Here is a 6,346-nt window from a genome sequence, read left to right as displayed (position 1 = left end):
TGAATAAGTTCCTGTTTAGATGAAAGTTCTTGTTTGGAAATAATTAAAGATGAGGATAGGCTCAAGATGAGGCTGTCTTGAATAAATCAAATCTCTAAGCCGGTGGTTGCCGGACTGATTTGTGTCCGAGCAGGATGCTCTTCGTAAGGTAGCGGCGAACCCGGCTACCTCGCTGTAAATCTCTTGCAGAGATATTAGTATCGCTCTACGCAGAGCGAAGCAAAAATTTGCTCGTGGCCGGGCTAGAAAAAAAACCCGAGAGAAGGTTTCTCTCTCTTACTTACTGCAACTAACTCTCACTTTTTCTCTCTGGAACTGCGTTCCATGATTTTGTTCAAGTTGTCCTGGGCGTGTCGGAAAAACTTCTAGGATTTTTATTTGTCCGTAATTTCTAGAAGCGCCTCTTGATTGGTGAGAGCACTTTGATTAAAAACTGGATATGATGAAGACAGCCTGGGAAAAAGTCCGTGGGAACTTTTCGATTCCAACTGGGGGTCTCAAACCGGGTGATCTGAGACACTGAACCTATAAACTGATGAAAGGGAACTGAACAATGTCTCCTTTAGAACAACTATAAGAGGAACAAAAAAAGCTGAGATTGTTTTGTGACTGCTGGTCACTTCCTCCTTCCGAGAATTCGCTAAGAAATACTCTGTCCGTGGGAACTTCATTAGAGTTATATTCTCATTCAGTCAGTTCGGTTCTCACTTCGCGGAAAGACCAAAATACATAAAAACTCAAAACAGCTTCATTATAAATTGCAAAATACAGAAAACAACCTAAAATACCAGATACTGTTAAAACACGTTTTTTACAAATAAAATTAGAGTTTCTAAGCCAAACAAGCATCGGGTAGGAAGACAAAGTTTCGGTGCACAAAACTGAAAGTTAATTTTGGGTCGCACTGGGTGAAAAGACACTGAATTTGGTACACCAACTGACTTAATTCTTCTTGACTTAATCTTACTTTGATCAGGTGGTCATTCTTTTTCTGAGAACGTCGTGATGGTCGTTAAAACAGCTTAAGACGTTACAGCAGCCTCGTTAGGCCTAGCGCCACTTTTAAATTTCCCATAATTCTATAACTACTGGATGCAGAATAACTAAAGGCGTGAAAATCTTACCCGGAATCGGTTTTAAAGAACAAAATGCGCAATTTACCAACATATAAGAATAAAACAAATTGAGTTCACCGATAAAATAATAAATTTAGAACAAATGGGGCAATAATGAGCATGCATATAAGCTTTTATTTCGTGTATTTTCACCAAGAGGGGGGGGGAATCTAAACTTTCACAGTTTACTGCTTATCTTAATCGATTTAAGTATGAAAGTATGAATTTATGTCGAACTTCTTTGCAGCCGCATAGTCATGCAGTGTTATTGAAACAATGTGAATGATTTGCCATATGCGAATAGCTAGTTTTGTACACGAAACGTTTAAAAAAACGGCTAAACGACCGAATATATTCTTCATTCAGACTGACTAAACATATTCTTCATTATCATGTCATAAAATTTAATTTGTATCCATGCATTTAAGTAGAATTAGTATATAAAAACTGAAGTGATTCTATGTATGAAACTGCAAGAATAAAACATCCACTTTACGAAAAATTAGAAAACATTCACTTGAAGAAAAATAAGAATTCTTATCGAAACAATAATGTTTTTCTAACTAATGCTCGAACAATACGCCACTAAAAAAATAGTCGTAAAGTTTGGTAGCTTAAGCTGCAAAGCACGCATAGATCAAAGTAAGATGAAAAGATTTAACATACAGTTGAAAGAGCTTAAATAGTTGAAATAAACTAAAAAAAAAATAAATTAATTCTGCTTTCAGATTTTATATTACGTTCAACGGGGCGTTTTTTAAAATGTTACCATCATTTATTAAATATCATGTTCTTCGCACTTGAACCACACAGCGCAGTTCACCAGCAGTGTCATAAAATAATAAAAAGTAAATGTCTTTAGAATTTCCGATACACAGTCTCGAGCGCTGGAGATAAATTTTTTTTCCCTTCCCCGTACAGTTTTGCCCTTGCTCGCTTTGAAATCGTTGAGTTAATTAATCAAAAATTCCTTAAAGGTTTACAAAATATGAAATAAATAATAAAACAAATTCCGAATATGGGCTTCTCAATGCCCATATTCGACTGGAGGACTATGGTTATTCAAAAATAGCACTAGGTTATTCAAAATTTGATGTCTCTAGGTGTAGTTGTTTTCTTGCAGTGCGAGAAATATGATTACATTCATACAGATTCTTCATTATTTAATTTCTTTAAATATAATGCAAGGCTCTAATATTTGTTAGCAACAACTTGAAAAGTGAAACGCCGTTTATAGTGAACCAATGCAAAATGCCAAAACGAAATTAATAGCCCTTCTTGTAATTTGCCCCTTTGGGATAAAAAAAATCTTAAAGCTTTCAGGTTTTATATTACGCCCAAAGCAGCGTTTTTTCGATGTTTTGTGTGCTACCTTTATTTATCAAATATCATGTTCTTTGCATTTACCCACATAAAATTCAGTTCAAGAGCAATACCACAAAATATTTAAAAACAACATATCTTCAGAAATTCCGATAAACAGTCTGGCTCGCTGGAGATAAAATGTTTTTCTAGCCCGTGCAGTTTCGACATTACTCGTTTTGACATCGTTGAGTTTGTTAATTATAAATTCGTTAAAGTTTTATAAAATATGAAATATATAACAAAACAAATTCGAAATTAAAAATTCGGGCTTTCATGTGCCTATGTTCGGTTGGAGGATTACGTTATTCAAAATTTGATGCTCTAGGTACCTCTAGGTTTCATAATGCGATAAACATACATACACCAGATTCGTCATTTTTTAATTTCTTTAAATATAATATTTGGTTTCAATAATTTGAAAAGTGATTTGTCGTTGAAACATCATAAAAGGCCGTTTTGAAACTAGTAGCCTTCTGGGCTACCGCACCTTTGGGCTAAAGAAATTTTCTAAAAATAGAGATTATTTTATGTATTTTGAAAATTTTACTTTAATATCACAAAACATGTAATCTTATTAAATTATCACATAAACTTACTGAATTATATGGCTTTATCAAATGTAAATTGTTTCATAAATATAAAAAAACAAAATGAAATTACTAGACAAAATCTAATCTAATCATGATTTAAATACAAATTTTGTACGCGAATATTTTATGCTTTTATAAATATTGAGCTTCCATCTTCTGTCAGAAGCTTAATATTAATTATTGACTATTACATATTTAGGTACTTTTCTGTTAATGGGGCACACTCGGCACCAATCATAAAACATTGGTGTGAAATCATAGGACCTATTGGCAATGCTGTCGTTACGTAATGCTTCGTGGGGGGAAATTGTAATAACAATAAAACCATAAAGGGTGGTCATGAAAAAAATTTCTTCGATATAGGAACTCCAAGCGGCCTATCCGCTTAGCCGTTTGAAATAAAAATTCAGATATTGCTATTTAAAGGCTTGCTATCGAGATTGTGATGATTTAAAACAGTGGAGCTCTCACGGTTACAGTTACTTTGAAAACATTCGAAATTTTCGAATAGCAACATCCGATATTTTCCCGCGCAAATCAGTGTATTGAAGAACCATAAATGGCGTTGGAACGACAGACTTATAATGAAAATTACCATTACTCAGAACACATTGTTAATGTGTTTTTAAAAGTTGAAGTAATATTTCAGTTATATTATAAACCTTGGCTTTAGAAAAGGACTAATTTCTATATCATACTGTTAGTGTGTTCTGACCGCTAATGCTTTACATATAATACAAACACTAGCTTTAGTAAACGGCAAGTTATTCTGTCACACTACTAGTGTGCTTTACTATGTTTTTAGAAGTTGTTTAACATATGTCACGGACTGTATAGTAGTACACCACGAGTACCGTCTTTGGAAAAGGTTGGCTATTCTGTCACATTATTAGTGTGTTCTAAATGTTAAAGCACTATTTGATTTATAGTATGAACGCCAGGTTATTTCCCCACATTATTGGCGTGTTTTGAACACTTAAAGTACATTCTATAACAAAAAAATCGACACACCAAGAAATAGTCATCTGATTACTTTGAAACTTCGTATGCATAAATCTTGACCAAATATGCAAATGATTAAAATATGGGTGTCCAATGAATGAATAGTGCAATCTCCAGCGCATCCGAACTGTGCATCCAGCAGATGTATATAAATAGCTGTTCTTAGTGCTGTTAAAAATTCTTCTGCATTGAGATTTAGGATACCTTTCAACGACTGAAAAAACATCTCGTCGCAGGATTCGTGCTCATTGTGAGCAACTGTCAGAGTTTGAAAACGTCGTATCATTGGATTGAAAGAGGAAGGTTAAGTAAATCGGAGAATCGCTCGTCATATGAGTCGAAGAGATGCGGCAATTAGAAGATGCTGGAAAGAATGGGTACACAATGGCAGATTTCAGCGTGATGATGGTAGCGGTCGACCTAGGGCCATAACAGATCGGGTCAGATCAGCTGTCACAGTGCCTGATTCATCGATATCAACCATCAGACGTGCGACCCGCACACGAGTGTCCATCATGACCATTCACAGACAGCTGATAGAGCGAAATCTACCTTCGTAACGACCGTTAGGCCACCTGTCACTCACGCCTACACACTGTCGAGCCGGATTACAATGGTGCTTGGCTCCATCAGATTGGAATGATGCTGACTGGGGACGTACGCCCAGAGCAGCGTGCCGATCCTGCTTTCACTATTGCACGTCACACAGGTCCTCAACCAGGAGTCATGGTCTGAGGTGCCATTTCCCTTGATAGCCGGACCCCTTTGGTCGTCATTAGAGGCACACTTACAGCACAGCGGTACGTCGACGACATTCTGAGACCAGTTTTGCTCCCGTTCCTTTTTCAGTACCCTGACCTTATTTTTCAGGAAGAAAATGCCAAACATATATACGGTACGTGTTTCTATGAACTGTCTTACAGCTTGTCAAACACTTCCTTTGCAAGCCAGATCTCCAGATCTCTCTTCCATTGAACATGTTTGGGATATGATGGGAAGGCGAGCGCATCTACCAGAAATGTTGATGACCTAGTCCGACAATTGGAGCAAATTTAGCAAGAAATACCGCAGGTGACCAATCTGAAGCTTTATCAGTCTATGCCACGCCGTGTGGCAGCTTGCATCCAGGCTAGAGGTGGGTCAACACTTTATTGAGCTCGTTACTTTGTAACTATGTAACTCTGAAATAAATCATTCAATTGTTCTGAAAATTTAATAATTTTTTATCTTGCACATAATCTTTCATCTTTCTATCCACCAATTTTTATCTCCCTCGGACAGCTCCTTCTTGGTGCGTCGATTTTTTTTATAGAGTGTATATCAGTTAAGAACATTTACTTTAGAAAAAGATTGGCTGCTATGTTATAATATTAGTGTGTTCTGAATGTATCAGATACGGCATGAACTCAGATGCGGTATGTCAGATAGGGTATGTCAGATACGATATTTCAGATACGATATAAATAGAGTGAATAAAGCCAGGCTTTAGAAAAGGGAAGGCTGTTATTCTCTCTATTAATCTACTCTGGATGCTAAAGTACTGTTTCAGTTATAGTATGAACACCGGCTTTAGAAAAGAGAATAATAATTTCACTTGCATGAAAAAGTAATTTTGAGTGTTATTCGAAAGTAATATTTAGTGTTCTGAATGCAAAAGGAATATTTCAGCTATAATCTGAATACTGGCATTAGAAAAGAGCAGGCTAGTCTTCTACACTTGTTTAGTGTGTTCTGAGTGCTGATAAAGATTAATGCTGTTGAAACAAAAATTATTTCCGTTTTCTATAAGATGGGTAATTTATTTTTACAGTAGTTTCGTAGGAAATGTAGTTAAAATGTATTTCCTTTTTTGGTGCTGAATATTACACACAAAAAATATCTATTTTGAGCGAAAAGGTATAATAACATTTTTATTATATTTAAAGCAGCAATCCGATATCTATGGTTTAAAATGTTGATTTTAATTACCTGAAAACAATCATGCATTAAGTTATCATGCATAAAGTCAGAGTATGACTTTATTTCAGTATTATAAGTTAAAATTATTGACAAAATTATCGTTATTAAATTTATAAAAGTGGTTTTAAAATAATTTTAAGAGACTAAATTTAAATCCAGTCTCAAAGGTTTACTTTAAACCCTTCACTCGCATCTTTTACAGCTGACCCAAGTAATATTCCCATGTATATAAATAATCTTAGAATATTTTCTTTGCATACATTTAAATTAACATAGCATTTAAACTTCTTTCTTTTTTCTAACGAATTAACTTCA

This window comes from Stegodyphus dumicola, chromosome 8 (genome assembly GCF_044657685.1).
Source record: "Stegodyphus dumicola isolate Sdum_Otavi_A_Nest chromosome 8, ASM4465768v1".
Lineage (NCBI taxonomy): Eukaryota > Metazoa > Arthropoda > Arachnida > Araneae > Eresidae > Stegodyphus > Stegodyphus dumicola.
The sequence above is the reverse complement of the archived record's forward strand: the minus strand, read 5'-3'. Positions refer to the sequence as shown.